The sequence below is a fragment of the Leuciscus leuciscus genome (assembly GCF_965113295.1).
Source record: "Leuciscus leuciscus genome assembly, chromosome: 1".
Classification (NCBI taxonomy): domain Eukaryota; kingdom Metazoa; phylum Chordata; class Actinopteri; order Cypriniformes; family Leuciscidae; genus Leuciscus; species Leuciscus leuciscus.
The window spans coordinates 10,825,706-10,845,373 of record NC_138725.1 but is presented as its reverse complement, the minus strand read 5'-3'; the positions used below and the strand labels follow the sequence as shown (position 1 = coordinate 10,845,373).

The 19,668-nt window shown below is 41.5% G+C and overlaps 1 long non-coding RNA gene across 1 annotated transcript in view; it reads left to right on the top strand.

The window, feature by feature from the left end:
- The first annotated feature begins 1,177 nt into the window (after positions 1–1,177).
- The window catches only part of LOC309492825, a 143,374-nt gene continuing 124,883 nt past the window's right edge, over positions 1,178–19,668 (top strand). The window contains exon 1 of the long non-coding RNA XR_014203721.1: positions 1,178–1,607. This is a non-coding gene — a long non-coding RNA (uncharacterized lncRNA). The remainder of the gene's footprint in view (positions 1,608–19,668) is intronic.

The following is a 19,668-nucleotide window of genomic DNA, read 5'->3' as shown; positions in this document are numbered from 1 at the left end:
AGGAAAGAGGGAGAAATATATATTCATCATTGTTTAATTTAAAGATTTGAGATCAAAATGGGAGCAGCCTATTGGTTGTGAGCACAGTGCTGCTGGAACAACCAGGGAAGCTGATTGGCCATTGAAACTCCACATGGCACAAAGGACCAGGTGTGTGTGATTGTCAGCATGCTGAAATCTTTGAGCAGTTGATGTGCTTCTCCTACCCAAACTGGTGGATTTTAGAGATTATACAACCAAATGAGAAAGATTGGTAATCAGCATCGAGTCAATTGAGTTTGTTCAAAGACTGCTGGGAAAAGCCAAAATGTGTTCATCAACTTGGAGTGCTACTGGTAGGACAAATATTCATTGTGTTTGAAAGTTGTTTGATGCTAGCATTTTAGCATCTAGCATGCTAACTGGACATGTGCACTAGGTGTATTTGATTTTACATTGTTGTTGCCGTTTACAAGCTGCTATATAAACCGCAAATAGTTTAACAATATTGTTTGTACTTTTAATATCTCTGAATGTACATTTATTTATACTGTGTGTAGTGACTCATATATTTATATATGTTTTTCTATATAGGTTATTAAGCTAAGCATCTGAGATATTCATTGAAACAAGAAGGTCAAGTCATTGTTGAAAGATTTTCAATAAATTGATTCGATGAAGAAGAATTCAATGCTTCGAGTTATTCCATGCACCCTTCTCTTAAAGTTGATTGAAGCCTTTTCAAGTTTGGGCAGACATTGAGGCAAAGAAACCCTGAGAACTTGACACTTAATAACCAACGCTTATGGATAAGAAGATTAAAGGCTTCTGATGGTCCAGAAAATAAAGCTGGTGCAAAACAAGAATCAACATTGTCAAAACAAGTCATCAGAGAATTGAGTTGTTTAATGGCGCTTTTCCACTACACAGTACCGACTCGCCTCGACTCAGCTCGGCTCGGCTCGGCTCGCTTTTCGCTCCGTTTTCCATTGCAGATAGTACCTCCACAATAGTACCTGGTCGTCATAGCGACGCCGCAGGAAACTGCCGTGACTTAATCTTTTACGCGAGACGCGCGAGACACACCCGCTACCCACACACACAGGACAATGGAGGAAATCGAGTGTATGCTGTTTTTGGATGTTTTTGTTTTTGTTTTTGCTGTTTTTTATTCAGGATACTCCGTCTGGCGCGTGCAATACGCTGATTTCACGCAGCCGTTATTTTGAAATCGAAAGCGAGGCTCCGGTGGGAAGAAAACCGGAAGTGTCGCCTTTAATCACAGGAGAGTCGTGAATGTGATAGCGTATTGTTGTGTTTAATGATGTTGTGTCAATTCTAAAAATGTACAAACATTTCTTTCATACTTTAGACTATATACAGTGAAATTCGTTTATAAATAAAATATTTTTTTTATATATAATTCAGAATGTAAAAAACGAAGCAGGAATGAACTATATACATATCCTATATTGGATATTAACATCCAATAGTGTAAATCGCGGCAGCAGCTTCAGGTTGGTAATCCAAGGCATTGTTGTTTATCTTTACTTCCGGGGTTCTTCCCACCGGAGCCTCACTTTCGATTTCAAAATGGCGGCTGCGTGAAATCAGCGTATGATGACGCAGTGAATAGTGACGATTCTCTCTGACCAATCAGCAGTCTGCTGTGTTTCCACGTCACATTTTAGTATCGCCTCAGCTCGGTTTAGAACCTCGCTGGAGGTGGTACGAAAAAAAGTACCTGGAAGCGGGTACAGGTACAACTTTTACACAGTGGAAAACCAAACAGAGCCGAGTCGAGTCGAGTCGAGGCGAGCCAAGGCGAGCTGGTACTGTGTAGTGGAAAAGCGCCATAAGAAGACGTATCATTGAGACTTGAAGATAAGATGGCAGAAGAAGCTTTGGGGAAAACGATGAATCAACTTAAAAGAGAGAGAACCACTGCAAAGATGTGTTTCACAAGGCAAGCCAACCTTCTCATTCGAGAGTCAAGTCAAATGATTGAATCTGAGCTTCGGAAGGAATTCCAGAAACTCTCTTCTAGTGCAAGAGCACTTTTTGATGCGAATGATGACTACAACATGGGGTTGCTGGCAGAGCTGGAAGTTAAAGCAAAGAGTGATGAGAAAGTGGAACTTGAAATGCAGCAGACAACAGATATTGAGAAGACTGTTAATGATTGTGAGACAAAGCTCGAGGAGGTGCGGAGAATGGTCCAATTCAACTTATGGCAGAGGTACGGCCAAGAGGAATTGACTGTTGCAGTCCATGAAGCTGAGAAAGCTTGTAATCACTGTGCTTCAATACCTGTTGCTGGTGTCAATTGTGAAGGATATGAAGTTCAACTAATTCACTTGGAGAGGCTCTTGAGTAGAGCAGTCAAAACTCTATCCAGCTGGGAGCGATGGATTCCTACAGGAGAGAAAAAGGACTTTGAGAGCAGAGTAAAGCAGTTAAAAGTAGAAAATAATGGACTTGTTTCAAGAAACACTGAGTTTATTACTGCACGTAATGCTGAAAGAAGTTCTCAATTTGCAAGTCCTATAGACCCAAACACAGGTCTCCGAACTACGCCGGTTACACCAGTTGTGAGAATAAAACCAACTAGTTTGCCTAGATTTAGTGGCATCAAGAGAGATTTCTTCCGCTGGAAGAAGGATTGGAAAAGTTTGCAGAAACAAGGTGAACCATCGGGATCAGTAGAGGTCAAGAAAATCCAGCTCCTGGACAGTTTGGATGACAGAATTGTAAAGGACTTAAGGCTGTCAAGTTATAGCACTGCTGATGATGTGTTTAGAGTGCTGGAAAACAGATTTGGCAATAAAGTAACAATTGCCATGGAAATTATTGAAGAACTGGAAAGAATTCCTGGTGTGAAGGGCAATCAACCCAGAAAAGTGATAGACTTGATCCAGACTGTTGAAAAAGCTCTATCTGACCTGACAGATCTTGGGAACATTGGTGCAATTAAGAACCCTCTCGTAATCAAGTCTATTGAGAGTAAACTGCCTGAGTTTGTAAAAAGAGACTGGCTTTTCTTCATGATTGACTCTGACAATGGTGTGACTCAAGAGAATCACTTTGACCACCTGTTGAAGTTTTTGAGGAAACAGGAAAATGTTCTTGAAAAACTCGAACAGCTCCGAATCACCGACAAGGTAGATAGATCTGAAAATAGATTTGAAAGGAAGTATGCGTCTACAAGAACCACAAGGAAAGATTCTGACGGTGGGTGTGCTTTGTGTGGAGCTGTGAATCACAAGGACAAGATTTTCTTCTGTAAGAAGTTTAAGGAGCTAAAGTTAGCTGAGAAGAAAGCTGCTCTGAGGAAGATTGGAGCATGTAAGAAGTGCCTTGGATGTCATGAAGGTAACGCCGACTGTAGAGACAAATTCTTGTGTAAAAATAGAGACTGCAGAAGAGAAAATGTCCCAGATCATCATTATTTTCTCTGTCCAAAAAGAGAATCCACGAGTGGGAGTGAGAAAAGGTTTGAAAGGACAGTAGGAAGATAAATGTGCTAACAGCAGAGCAAGAGGAACTTCTAGCTGAACTTTCCCCAGAGCTTGCTGAGAGGTGCAGAAATGCCTTCACCAACAAAACTGCAACAGTGACTTGCACTGGAAAAAACAGAGTTGGACTTCTAAAGGAAAGTGGGGTACAAGAACTACCTGTCATTATGATGCTCATGGAAGCAACAGCCAATGCAGGGCAGAAGATTGGAACTTTGGTAGATCTTGCATCAGATACCAACTATATTACCCACAAGGCTGCAGAACGTTTGAGGTTAAGGAGCGAAGATGTCACACTGATAGTGCATGGAGTTGCTGGAATGACCATCAAGGTGAAAACCAAGCGATATCTTCTTCGAGTAAGAGTCAAGACTGATGAGGATAAGGAAAGAGCACATGCGCTTTTTCTGTTATGGCTTGGAGGAAATTGCTAAAGTGCATAAAGTTATCGAACCTAAGCAATTGCAGAGATTCTTCCCAGAAGTCAAGCTTGAAGAGTTGGTAAGACCTAAAGAGATTGAACTTCTTATTAGCCATCGAGAAGGGAGATTGGCCCCACAAAGAGTGAAGGTTGTGGGGGATCTTGTCTTATGGGACAGTCCTTTGGGAAAGACAGTAGGCGGAGCTCATCCAGACTTATTTGAAGAAATTAACGTAGCTGCATATGAATCCAAAACACATTTTGCTCGCTCAATGAGAACAGCCGCAACAAAATATGAAGAGAAAGTGGGAGGACCTGAAATGCAAGTGATTTCTAAGTCAGTCCAGATACTTCAAGAAACCAGAGCTGAGACAAACATTGCTGTTACCAACCGTGAGTTCTTGGAATGGTGGAAGTGGGACAGCATTGGGGCAGCTTGTGAACCAGTGTGTGGATCTTGTCGCTGTGGGAACTGTCAGCCAGGTGGTAAGGAGATGACATTGGCAGAGGAAAGAGAACTCGAGGTTATAAAAGAGTGTCTTACCTACCTAGAAAGTGATGATCACAGCAAGTCTCCTCATTGGCATGCAAAATATCCCTGGACTGAAGATCCAGCTTCCCTTCCCAATAATAGAGGGGGAGTAGAGGCAACATTCCTGAGAACAGAAAAACAGCTCATGAAGGAGTGGCTGGAACTTTGTTGAGAATGAGAAGGAAAGCTTGGGTTGTAAAAGGCCGCAGACTAGCTAAGAAATCTGTAGACTACTGTGTGACCTGCAGAAAGGCAAGGTCAAAGCAATGCCAACAGATTATGGGAGACCTTCCACCAGAGCGGTCTGAACCAGCTGCGCCATTTGAGTTCACAACCCTGGATTTGTTTGGACCATATCTGGTAAAAGATGAGGTAAAGAAAAGGGTGGGGCTCAAAGTTTGGGGAGTTGTCTTCTGTTGTATGGCATCAAGAGCTATCCATACTGATGTTGTCAGTGACCAATCAACAGAAGGATTTCTGATGGCATACCAAAGGTTTACAGCTTTAAGGGGACATCCCCGGAAACTGTGGTCAGACTCGGGATCGAATTTCATAGGGGCCAAGCCTGTTCTTGAAGATCTTCAGAAGTTCCTAGAGCGACAAGACAGGATAAAGTTAGAGATTGAGGCAGCCAAGAATGGTACCGAGTGGTCTTGGAAAATTCATCCGGCAGATTCCCCTCACAGAAATGGAGCAGCAGAAGCAGCTGTCCGTCTGGTGAAGCGAGCCCTCCAGAATCTAGGCTGTAATGGTGGTATGTCATGGGGAGAATTTCAAACTTTTCTTTACACGGCAACCAATTTGGTCAATGAAAGACCTATCGATGCCAGGACACAAAGTCGGGAAGACTGCGTGGAATACGTAAGTCCAAACTCTCTTCTCCTGGGACGTACTGGAAAAAGAGGGGATCAAGGAAGTTTTGAGTATGAAGGCTATCCATACAAAAGACTAAGAATCATCCAGGAAGTAGTCAACAAGTTCTGGTGAAATTGGTGTCAGCTGGCAGGTCCTAACCTGTTTGTAAGAAACAAGTGGCATACTAAAGAACGGAATATTGCCGTGGGAGATGTGGTATGGGTGGGTGACCAGAATGCTCTAAGAGGTCAGTACAAGATGGCCAGAGTCATCAGTATAAATGCAGACAAGAAAGGAACCGTAAGAGATGTAATGGTCAGAGTATTCCCCAGCTATCCTGTCTCGATTGTTAAACCAAACCAAGCAGAAGCAGCCAAGAATGTCAAACCAGCAAAGAAGCTTGGTGATAAGATCCCAGCTACGATTCTGCATAGGGATGTGAGACGCTTGGTGGTTCTAATTCCCATTGAAGAACAGTAAAAGAAATTTCAGGCAAGAAGTGTGTGACCTCCTTGGGTCAGTTGACCAGGAGCTCAAAGTGGGAGGTGTAAAGTCAAATCTGAAATTGAAGGAAAGAGGGAGAAATATATATTCATCATTGTTTAATTAAAAGATTTGAGATCAAAATGGGAGCAGCCTATTGGTTGTGAGCACAGTGCTGCTGGAACAACCAGGGAAGCTGATTGGCCATTGAAACTCCACATGGCACAAAGGACCAGGTGTGTGTGATTGTCAGCATGCTGAAATCTTTGAGCAGTTGATGTGCTTCTCCTACCCAAACTGGTGGATTTTGGAGATTATACAACCAAATGAGAAAGATTGGTAATCAGCATCGAGTCAATTGAGTTTGTTCAAAGACTGCTGGGAAAAGCCAAAATGTGTTCATCAACTTGGAGTGCTACTGGTAGGACAAATATTCATTGTGTTTGAAAGTTGTTTGATGCTAGCATTTTAGCATCTAGCATGCTAACTGGACATGTGCACTAGGTGTATTTGATTTTACATTGTTGTTGCCGTTTACAAGCTGCTATATAAACTGCAAATAGTTTAACAATATTGTTTGTACTTTTAATATCTCTGAATGTACATTTATTTATACTGTGTGTAGTGACTCATATATTTATATATGTTTTTCTATATAGGTTATTAAGCTAAGCATCTGAGATATTCATTGAAACAAGAAGGTCAAGTCATTGTTGAAAGATTTTCAATAAATTGATTCGATGAAGAAGAATTCAATGCTTCGAGTTATTCCATGCACCCTTCTCTTAAAGTTAATTGAAGCCTTTTCAAGTTTGGGCAGACATTGAGGCAAAGAAACCCTGAGAACTTGACAGTATGGACTGTTGTTTCTTTGGTGAAACTCTGGATCGAGCAGTCAAAAAAGCTATCTCTACATACGCTTGAGGACTGAGTGTTCGGAGGTAGGCTCCTGAGCCTTAGGCTCGCTCGGAAGCGTCACAAAAGATGTGTATGTCTCGAACACTCTGTGGGTTATCCAACCTTACCGTGGAGTAACATCTGGGAAGTGAGATGCGCTGAATGTCTGGTAACTCTTGCTCCCATAACCGCCAGGCTTGGAGCAGCTCGTCTGGAAGTTGAGGGTCATCCCATTCCCTTTTCTTGTCCCACAGACGCTGGACCAGAACTTTAGCTCTTGTGGTGTAAGGGACAATGTACCCTAGGGGGTCATATTGACTGGCTAATACCTTGTATATATGACGCATAGTAGGGGCAGAGTATTCAATGGGACGATGCTTGTATGACAGCGTGTCGGAGGTACAGTGCCAGTGTAGTCCGAGTGCAGACTCTTGCACATCTGGTTGCACTTGAGTCAGCCACAACACCAGGCTACTTGACTTGGAGTCTGATGGGATATGTTCAAGTACTTGAGGGACGTTGCTGGCCCATTGTCTCAGATCAAATCCTCCTGTGGCTAGGAGATCTCGCAACTTGGAAGCCAGTGCCTTGGCTTCTTCATGGGAACTAAAACTCTGAAGGAAGTTGTCTACATAGAAGGACTTCTCTATACATTCTAGGACATCTTCACCTGGCTGACTATGGTCGATGACATGCTTCTGGAGCGCGAAGGTCGCACAGCACGGGCTGCACGTCGTCCCAAAGGGAAGAACTTGCCACTCATATACTTGCGGGGACTTGTCTCGGTTGAGGTCCCTCCAGAGGAATCTTAACAGTGGGCGGTCTTCAGGTAGTAGTCGTACCTGATGAAACATGCCCCTAATGTCACTACTCAAGGCGACAGTATGTTGACGGAACCTCAGGAGTACAGACATCAGGGAAGGGCCTAGTGTGGGACCAGGGAGGAGGTTGAGATTCTTCCCTCCATGCGCGAATGAACAATTGAAGACGACTCTGTTCTTGCCATTATGTTGAGTCATATGGTGGGGAATATACCAAGATTCTTCTGCTTGGTCCACTTGGTCAGGAGGTATCACTTGGGCATATCCAGCCTCCTTCAACTTGTTCATCTCCACCTGATAGGTTGCTGTTTGTGCTGGATCCCTGGCTAATCGCCTCTCTATTCCTTGGAGGCAAGGTAGAGTGTTCTCTGGGAAGGCTCGCAGGAGAGGCATATTTTTCACTCTTAATAAGGGTGTGGCGTACCTGGCTACTCCATCTACTGACACTCTGGTAGTCTTGGACTCGAGCAGTGAAATATCATCTTGATCTTGCTTCGAACGGGTAATGAGTTTCTCACTGCGGTAAGGGAGCACGTCTAGTTGCCACAATTTCTCAACTGGTCTGAACAGATCAGTATACGAGCCTGAAGTAGCTGTGAAGAGGCACTGCTGGCTGTGAAGGCGATGCTTGATCTCTTGAGTGGGACCTTGCAAGGTCCAACCTAGTCGGGTCTTGATGGCAGCAGGACCATTAGGTGGGCCTAGACGGACTGGCTCTACTGGGGTGATGAGGTGAGGGTAATCCGACCCTATAAGGAGGAGAGGTTGGACGGATTCAACATGTGGCAACTGTAGACCTTGTAAATGGCTGTATTTACGCTGTAACTCATCTACTGGATAAGTATGCTCAGCTAATCCCAGTGTCTCTGCTGTAAAGGCTTGATGAATCCTGAATGTGGCCTTAGGTTGGGACGCTGGCGACACTGTGAATGTCACTGAAGCACCTCGTAGCATGTGGAGGTCTTGTCGGACTGTACGCAGTACAAGCTCTTCTGGTCGACCAGTCAATCCGAGCTGCTGTGCTGCTGAATGAATGAGGATTGTGCGCTCAGACCTGTCATCCAAGAGGGCATAAGTCTCTAAGCAGTGGTTGCCATAGTGGTCTTAATAGTACTTTACAAATCTTCAACAAGACACGCCGGCTGTCAGTGGGCCGATCTAGGTACAGTGTCTCTGCAGTCGTGTTCACCAAACAGCTCTCTGAAGGTCCGATCTTAGGTTTCTCAGCAAAGGATCTATCATTAACCTCGTAAAGAACGTATAAGTGTCGGCGATTACAAATCTTGCAGAGTGTCTTGAGGTTACATTGTGCAGCTTGATGTGCTTGTCCACAACGCCAACATCTCTTGTGTGATTGTATCCACTGTACTTTCTGATCGCTGTTTAGTTTCTGGAAACTAACACACCCATTCAGGTAGTGGTCTTGAGCGTCGCAATACGGGCAGAATGTCTTCCTGTCTCTGGGCATAGGGTCAAGAACTTTAACTGGAATGTCCCTGTTGTCTTTCTCCGTGCCAAGGAAGATACTCGTGGCCTTGAATGGCTGTCTCGTGTCTCGCTGGTGTGTCCTTTTGTGAATGGTTACAGATTTACTTGCTAGAGGATAGAACCTCGTGCTGTCTTCTTGAACTTGCAGCTCAAACTCTAACCATGTTGATAAATCCAGCAAAGTGGGTATAGGAACTTGCTGGGGATGGACAGACCGTCGAAAACTTGTCTGCAGATCATGTGGAAGCTTACACAACAGTCTTGATACATGGGAACCACACTCTAGCTCCACATAGCCTTTATTCCCCAATTGCTGAAGCATACTCACTAGTGAGCGAACTTTCAATGCGAACATCCGGAAGGCTCTCACATCTCCGTGACTGACATTCGGACCATCCATAAGCTCTGCTATTCGCTGAAGTGCTAACTGGTGGGGCTGTCCATACTGTTGATTAAGCGCCTCCATAGTCTCTGAGAAAGGGAATAATGAGTTGCAATATGAGTCTGCAATCAGTAGTGATTCCTCAAACTTCAGGTGATCGACAAGAATCTGGTACTTAAACCTCTCTGTAGCGTCCGCTGGCAGAATGTTCTCCAGAGCAATGCGCAGCCGAGAAAACTCTCTAGGATCTGGCTTAACGAAGTTCGGGATGGTGGGTGCTGGTCCCCTATAGGTAATCTCTTGACTGGGAGGAATACGTAATCTGTTTGAGCTGTAACCACTTCGGCTATAATCAACTCTGTCGTAAGCAAAAGACTGACACTGTGTGGGTCGGGCGTAATTAGGCTGTGACGTCCTCTCCAGCTGCTGAAGCCTCTGTTCTAAGTCATGCAGGCGATCTTGTCTGAATGACTCCGCTGGGTTGTCAGTTGGTCTCTGAGGTAGCTTAGATCTAGGCAGAGGGATGGGCCTGACAATAGTATTGATCTGCGGGGTATGGACACGGGTTTGAGGAACAGGGGAAGATGTACTCTGTGTATGGCGACTGGAACGATCACTCACTGTAAGTAGACTCAACTGTGCTTTCAGGGCCTCATTCCTCTCCTCAAGTTTCTTTATCTGCTCATGGGAATGACGTCGCAACTCCTCTGTCTCCTTCCGCAACTGCTGGAACTCTACTAAGACTTCTGAAGACAGCTCAGGGAGGGGGGAAGTATGTGCTCGCTGTTGTTCGTACTCTCTACTGGGACTCCACTCTTTCAAAAGCTGCCATGGCTGCATACTTGCTCTGTGAGTTTGGGTGCAGCCGCTCCTCGCAATTCTGAATCATCACTCATCTCAGAGGAAGAATCTACTCTCTGTCTCGACTGTATCCTCTGTTGATGATCAGTGAGCTCGAAGTCTGACAGGTAACTAGGGAGCCGCACCGATCGTCTGGGTCTGACGGTGGGCTCAGGAAGGTCAGGTCTAGGATCGGGATCACTCTGATGCATCATTCTTATGACAGCTCCTCAAATCCGGCTCGAAGGACCATTTGTTGGGTAGACTAGTGTGGTGCTGGTGGATATTGAGCAGACATAAGTCGTCCGGTCAGAGACGAAGTACACTTTAATGGATTGAGGCTTGTAGAGACATTCACAGTCGTAGAATTGAGTTGAGTGAACAATTTCAGTACAAGTAGTAGAGGGTATGACAGAGTAGTTTGGAGTAACGTAGTATGAGTGGTTCTAAACAAACAGAAAATAATAATACTGAATTAGTAATGAACAGCAATAACTAGAATGAACTCAATCTGTCAATTATACGTACATTATGTATATAATTAAACACATAACAATCGATTCAGACATGTAGAGACTATATGAGCACGTAAGAAAAATGGCATAACGTTCTCTGACACGTGAGCTGACTGGAATCTATACATATGGTTTCATTAATATGAACAATCTCCCTTTCACTGTAAATAAGAACATACACATACCCAAAATAACTCAAGGGGACTCATAATTACAATATTACACGTAAATATCAATATAGCTGTCTATGTATGCTTTCACTAGCGCTGTATATGGATGATGCAATCGACAATGCGTGTTGCGTACATACGCAATTATAACTAACTAACGCAGATACAATCTCACATTCAAATCACAGCTCTTTAAAGATAATGAATAACATAAAACAAAATCACTCACTTGAATATGAACGCACTCTGCAACAACAACAGTAACAGCGGGACACTAGCAAAGTCTCTATACGAGCTCTCCGAACTGCTTCCGGTCAATATTGACCCGTTAAAAGGAAAATTACTGAGTCATCAGAGTAATGCGTCTTAAAGTCACAAGGGGGCGCTAATGTCTCAATATATGCATAGCTGGCCTTTTCAACACACACTCTTACACACACATAGACACAGGCTGAGGAACAATACACACTCTTACACACACATAAACACAGGCTTCATACTACACATACACAAACACATAAACACATACACATACACACACACACACACACATAAACACACACACACACACACACACAAACACAGGCTTCACATACTACACTTACACACACATAAACACAGACTTCACATACTACACAAACACACACATAAACACAGGCTTTATACTACACATACATACACACACACACACACACACACACACACACACACACACACACACACACACACACACACACATAAACACAGGCTTCACATACACACACACACATAAACACAGGCTTCACATACTACACTTACACACACATAAACACAGGCTTCATACTACACACACACACACACACACACACACAAACAGGCTTCATACTACACATACACACATAAACAGATACACACATAAACACAGGCTTCATACTACACATACACACACACATAAACACACACACACACACACACACACACACACACACACATAAACACAGGCTTCATACTACACATACACATACACACACACACACACACACACACACACATAAACACAGGCTTCATACTACACATACACACACACACATAAACACAGGCTTCACATACACACACACACACACACACATAAACACAGGCTTCACATACTACACTTACACACACATAAACACATACACACACATAAACACAGGCTTCACATACTACACATACACACACATAAACACAGGCTTCACATACTACACTTACACACACATAAACACATACACACACATAAACACAGTCTTCACATACTACACATACACACACATAAACAGGCTTCACATACTACACATACACACACATAAACACATACACACACATAAACACAGGCTTCACATACTACACATACACACACATAAACACAGGCTTCACATACTACACATACACACAAATAAACACAGGCTTCACATACTACACATACACACACATAAACACATACACACACATAAACACAGGCTTCACATACTACACTTACACACACATAAACACAGGCTTCACATACTACACTTACACACACATAAACACTACACACACTGCTGGATGAGTTCTAGAACAATCACTACAACACTCATGATTACTGCTCTACTGTCAAATCTAGATCAACAAACATGAATCACCTTAGTGCCAATTTTATTTCAGGTATTCTCTTTCATGTAGTGTGTAATAAAGCTGTGAATGTAAAAGCTCTGAAAAGTTACAAAGATCAAAGTGAAAGAAGTGATTCTGAACTGAAACGAGTCGTCAGTTATTCCAGTCTCACTTCCTGATGATCCTGCATAGGTTTAGAACTAATTTGCATAATGCTCTTGATTGGCTGATCAGCATCTCTTTGCCCCGCCCTCAAACACTGTAGTTTATCTGAGACTGGAAGAGTTTGGTTCGTGTTGTTCATGTCGAGAAGACGCTGTTTTCTGAGATTGATACGGTAAAACCCACGCCATCGTTACTGTTCGTATCACTGTGATCAAGAGCTGACATTCAGATATGATAATGAGCGTTTGGTTTCTGACCAATCACTGCAGACCGGGCCGTCTGACCAATCAGAGCAGAGCAGCTCTCAGAGAGGCGGAGCTTAGAGAGACTGAATCCTTGATCGAAGCGTTTCAGACACTGAGAGAAAAGAGCTGATGCTGCAGTGGAGATTATGAGAAAATTAAAGTGTTTTTGACCTTTGATGCATGTAAACCTGTTGAAGGAGACTCAAAAACAACATCAGGAACCTTTATATGAGATAGCATAACAATAGCATAACAGGGGCACTTTAATATACCACTTATCACAGGAAACGAATCACAGGAGCAAAGACTGACAGACACACAACAGGAGCAGTGCTGCCACCAAGAGGCCTGATGAAACACTGCGGACATGATTTCTGTCTGTCACAAACACACATTGAAGCATTATAATCCTTAAAAGATGAAGTTTGATGTCTGTGACTCAACAAAGATGCAGATTTATGCTCTTTCACAGAAAAAAAAGTGTCATTAAAGGCTAAAATTTGAAAAATTAAGTTACCCTGACATCTCAAAAAGTATTATAGCTAACTAAAACTAAAATCATAAAAAACATTTTATTTACTTAAAATTAAAAAAAACATTAACTGAAATAAAAATTATATTATTTCTATTATTGTTAAAAGCGCTATATAAATGAAGATGATTTGTCTTGACTTGACTATTATTTTCTCTAGTTTCTCATTTTGATTTTGTTTAGCTTGACATACTAAAATAAATAAAACAGAAACATGAATAAAAAATATAAATAAATAAAACTAATTAAAATGACAGAAACACACAACAAAATTACTAAAACTTATATAAAAATATTAATAAAAAATATAATAGAATGATACTAACCAGGTGCTAACTAAAACTAAAATCATAAAAAATGAATTACTTAAAATAAATTAAATATGAAAAAACTAATGTTAGCTAAAACTTTAATGTCAGCTAGTTTCTCAATTTCATTTCAAATAACTAAAACAAAAAAGAATATAGACCATAGTATGTAAATAAACACATTGATAAAAATTACAAAAACATACAACAAAACTACAAAACCAACTCAAATTAAAACGAAAAACAATATGTATAAAAATTAAATCGGACTAAAAATATTAATAAAAACTATACTATGATGCTAAACCAGTTATGCTTAGTTAGGCCAACTACAACTAAAATTCTAAAATTCTATGATTAATATTATTAAAATTACTTAAAATAAAATAAAAATGTTAACTGAAATCAATTAAATATGAAAACACTTTATTTCAGCTATTTTCTCATTTTCATTCAGTGTAGCGTGATGTACTAAAATAATTAAAACTATAACAGAAATAAAAATGAATAAAAATTCAATAGACACTAATAAAAATGACAAAAACAGACAAAGTACTAAAACTTTAACTCAAATGAAAACGGAAACTATGAAAATAAAATCTGACTCAAAATATGAATAGAAACAATAATAGTATGATAGTGAACACACACACACACACACACACACACACACACAGTTAAGTTATTCATGTAATACACAAGAATTGCATCTTTCTGCCACATTAATCATGCAAATTCAAAATCACAGATTTTGTTCTCAATCTCATGCCTCTGTTGCCTTCTCTAAACCAATCCCACAATGCATTTCTTTTGAAGTGTGTGTGTGTGAGCTCAGCATAGCGAAGTTAACTGTGCCTCTCAGGTTCAGTTAAAGCCGTGTCATTATTTTCCTGACTCTGTCAGCACATCTCTCAGCCAGACGTCGTAACCTTTTACACGTTTTACAGGCATTCACACGACAATTACCACAATCACAAAACCCAGCGGCGCTGAACGCCACATTCACACGGATAACTCCCATAGTCTCTCCGTAAGAAACAGCCTGGCATGTTGAGTTTATCAGTGTAATATCTGCTTCTTCCTTCAGCTCAGCTGTTAGATTACACGTGATTATAATCTATCAATTTAATTACAGTCTCAGCTGGAGTAATTACACTCTTATCTTATTAAATCTACAATTACCACACGAAGAGACGGAAGCATCAGAAATCTGAGAGATCAATAACAGAATAGTCATTTTTAGGAGAACTATCACTTTAAGGAGTTTGTTCAAATCACTCACTAACAGTGTAATAAGAGTTTCACAGATCCCATAATTCCCTCCTCTAGAGTCTAATGGGATAAACGAACTAAACTAAAGCTCATGTTCATGTCATTCTTTCTCCACGGTTTCTCTCTCAATCGCTCCATCTTTTGATTCTCAGCTCATTTTCTCGTTTCTCGCTTCATTAATGCCTGATGATTCGCAGCTCTGCTGAAACGCTTCTGTGTGTTTTCATCTTTTCCAAGTCAGATTTATTTGTGTCGCTCTTCTCACAATTCACATTGTTTCAAATCCGCTTTGGAGAAAATCATGATGTTTTTAGCAGATTGTAGTTCAGTTAAAGCAAACCGACCGGCTTCCAGGTGAACTGCAACATCACAAACACTGATTTGAAACGAAAAGCACTGCAAATGATAATCAAAAGTAATGGAAAAAGAGTCGAAGACTTACCTGGATTATGACATTTGCAGTGATTCATGGAGGAAAACGGGCGCAAAATTGGGGCGATTTGCTCGTTTCGATTCCCTGATTGGTGGAGATTGTGTTTGCAGAATCATGGGTAATGTAGTTTTTCACGACTGTTGGAGAAATAAGTGAACTAAAGTGCACTGATGAAGCCTATACCATCAGTTAACAACATAGCAGCTCACAGTCTGTCTTTAATGATTGATGAGTTATCATAAAAAATCAATTCTCCTTACACTGTAAAAAAATGTTGTTGGTTTAAATTAATAAAGTAAGTTACCCGGTTCCCTTAACATTTTTAGTTCATTGAAATTAAACATTTGAGTTAATAAAATGAAGGAGATTTTGGTTTAATCAACAGAAACTCAAAATATTATGTTATCTGAACTACATTAATTATCTAAGTTGATTTGACAAAAGAAAAATAGTTGTGATAAATCATGAAAATCATTTTTCTACAGTGTTGGAGAATGTCTGTATTTTACATCATGACTCTTCCTCTATTGCAGTGAAGCCCCGCCCACTCACCTGTCAATCAACCGTCTCTAACTCTGCCTGTTACAAGCAGCATTAGAGGAAATAACTGAATAACCACTACATGCTTTTACTGTACGGAAGATTAAAAACAAGTCAGAGACAGACTGTTTGAATAATAATGACTGTATGAATAATAATGAGAGAAATTAGACGTTCTGTCCAGATATCAGTCTGATAACACGAGCACTGACTCAGTTTTATTCTTGCAGAAGCACAAACCATTTCTGAGATGAAGGACATGATTATTACATGACAGTGTAAAGAAAGAGTGTGTGTGTGTGTGTGTGTGTGTGTGTGTGTGTGTGTGTGTGTGTGTGTGTGTGTGTGTGTGTGTGTGTGTGTGTGTGTGTGTGTGTGTGTGTGTGTGTGTGTGTGTGTGTGTGTGTGTGTGTGTGTGTGTGTGTGTGTGTGTGTGTGTGTGTGTGTGTGTGTGTGTGTGTGTGTGTGTGTGTGTGTGTGTGTGTGTGTGTGTGTGTGTGTGTGTGCGTGCGTGTGTGCGTGTGTGCGTGTGTGCGCGTGTGCGCGTGTGTGTGCGTGCGTGTGTGTGCGTGCGTGTGTGTGTGTGTGTGTGTGAGTGTGTCACGCTCAGGATTTCTCTTTGAGAGCTTAACCAAAGCGTTTCAGATTAGTGTGTGTAGGCTGAATCTTTAAAATGTGAGCTGTCATTTAAAGCATCACACACACAGAGACTGCAGCAGTGTAACACACACACACACACACACACACACACACACACACACACACACACACACACACGACCGACCAGAGCCGATTACAGGTCTCACCTCAGTAGAGCAGGAGAGAGAGAAAGTTACAAAGAATGGAGGAGTGTGTGTCTGTGTGTGTCTCATCTCATCCACTCTGTGTGTGTGTGTGTGTGTGTGTGTGTGTGTGTGTGTGTGTGTGTGTGTGTGTACTAACAAGTCTAAAACAAGACCCCTGCTTAGCCTTTCAGCTGAGATTGCACTCAGCAGTGTTTGAAAGGCACAAGGCTGAAATCTATTCTGTTTTGAATGTGTGGTTCACAGTTTTGACAGCAGTGTGTTAGCATTTAAAGCTGTAAATCCACAGTGTTGTGCAGGTTGTGGTTAAAGTCATGGGATAAGTGTGTAGAGTTTTGAAAACTGTGTTCAAGCAATGAAAAACGAACTAGAGTTTGGTCCACATGAACTGCTGCTGTGCAGACTGTAGTTAGTTTTGCACATGTGACTCCAGTTGTGCCCACTGTCGTTTAGCAATCCAAAAAAACTGTAACATTGTTTTGAATGTAAAGTTTAATTTTGCAGGAGAATTGAGGGGTTTTGCCCATTGTGTGTGTTTTTTTGGATTTGTGTGTAGAGTTCTGAGAATATGAGGCATGTGTAATAGAAGCAATGTAGCCCGACTACGCCACCCAATTAAAGAGCTGGGACTCTATTAAAGTAACCTTATCTTTTACTTGCAAGTTCTTTTAGTTTGGTGGGAGCAACACAACAGAATTACCCAAACAACAGTTTCAATATAAAAATATATTTATTACAATCTCTAATTACAAGGATAAAAGGAAAAGGGCGCGCCGTGCACTCACGCACTCTCTCACTCAAATTTAAAAGCTGGACAATCGGAAAAAAACACATTCACAAATCCACTGGAAGTCCGTAGTTAGGCACCCACAGTCCATAAGCGTTTCCTCTAACGCAAGTCCGTCTCGCACCAAGCAGCGGCGTCTACACAGCAGGCCACCTGTCAATCACTCGTGCGCATCAACACAACACTCACACAAACAGAAAAGAAAGAGCCGCCAGTATCTCCACAGTAGATAAACAGCATAAACACAACACCACACTAGGAAAGCTATCAATCGTGCAATACTCAATTAGATCACTGCAATTCGTGAATAGATAGTTATGAGAGTGGTGTGACTACAGTAGACAGACTGGAACTCCTCAATTTAGGTGAGACAGATCTTAACTTCGGACGAGGCAAGGCACACAACTTAACACAGGGCGTCACTCACCAATATACTGGGAACAGACGAATCAAATTCCCAGTATTGTTACACAGTGCTCCACAACGCCACCAGCCCAAGACAGACGAAGCCGAGCTCCGGGCAGCACAGCGGAGAACAACAGCGATCTGTAGCGCAGCAGAGGCGGCAGCAAATCCCAGCGCAGCAGAGAAAAGACGAAGATACCAGCAGCCACCGGATTATCAGCAGGACCGTCACTCAACCGAAATTCAGCTTGAACACGAGCAGACAATAATCCATGCAACAGTCGGAGCAGTGAAATAAAAACAATCGCGACTATACCGTCCAGTAATAAAACGTGTGAAGAACAGAATTCACGGGATCACAGACACACTGTTTTCAGTTCCTTCGCCTTTTTGAACCGTCTGTGATTTGGGTCAGGGGATCTCTGGATAATCCGTAATTCGTTTGTAATTATAAAACGAAAATACCGTTTTTCTGTTTTTTGTTTCAAAACGAAAAACGAAATAACCGTTTTTGGTGTCAGAATCAAAAAACGAAAAACCAATTAAAAACGGCCCGTTTTTCGTTTTTGGCGATCATTTTATCGTTATTCCTTTTTGAACAAAGAATGAAGAGAGTCTTTGAACTTCAGTCAATTCGTTTTTCGTTTATAAACCAAAAACGGAAGTCACCCCTTTATTCGTTTTTTCGTTTTTTCAAAAAACGAATAAATGACTTCAAAATTCGTTTTCCACATGTGGGCGGCCTGACACGCCCCCTTCCGCCGATTGGTCAAGCAAGTCTGAGCATGTGACGTCATCAGTTGTCGCTCAGGTCTGTTCAACAAAATAATAGTCCTCTACTATGGCTACAGATTCTTAAACTGTACAGGGCAGGTCCTATTGGGCTTTCTTCTGTGCAACTTTACACGTTTCACAGACATCTTTACATCAGAAATATTAATTATTAGTCTGCCACCAGCCTGTTTTATTTAGCTGTGCGGAGTTAAATCTGTGTGGTGAAGCTGCGCTTGACAGCGCCGAGCGGGAGAGGCTCACTGACCTATGTTCAGTCAGCAGTCAGAACTTTTATTTTAGACGCTCCGTTTTGCCACGGGATGGTGATTGCAAATACTGTAATGCCAATCGGCTGAGGGTGGGTACCGATGATGGTGAAATACATTTTTACTGAAGCTGTAATCATAGCCGCGACCCGCGAGAATGAGACAGATGATTGACAGGACGATAGTGGAGGCAATTAAAGGCGCAAGATAACTTCTGTTAACAAAAAACATAAATAAAAAAGTGTTAAATATAAGTGACTTTGTCTTTGTTTTATTGTTTTTGTTGTTTTTAATCAAATAATTGTGAACCACAAACTGAGCCTTCGTTTTAAAGGGCAATTTATAAATATATTTTATTTATTTGTTATAATATGGGTATTTTATAATACAGCATAAATAAAAACAAACACACGTAAATTAATATGTGTATGCCTATAGGCAAAACACCACAGTTTTTTGGTTTTGTTTGTGTGAACTTTTATCCCCAACCATATTTCTTCATGGGCTCCACGCCAGGGGTCACGCTCAGCACCCCTACTTCCCATGGTACTAACTGTAATTATGCTGACCCAGTTTATATGTAAAATCTTTGGTATATGTAATCTATATGTAATATCTAAAAACACTTTACA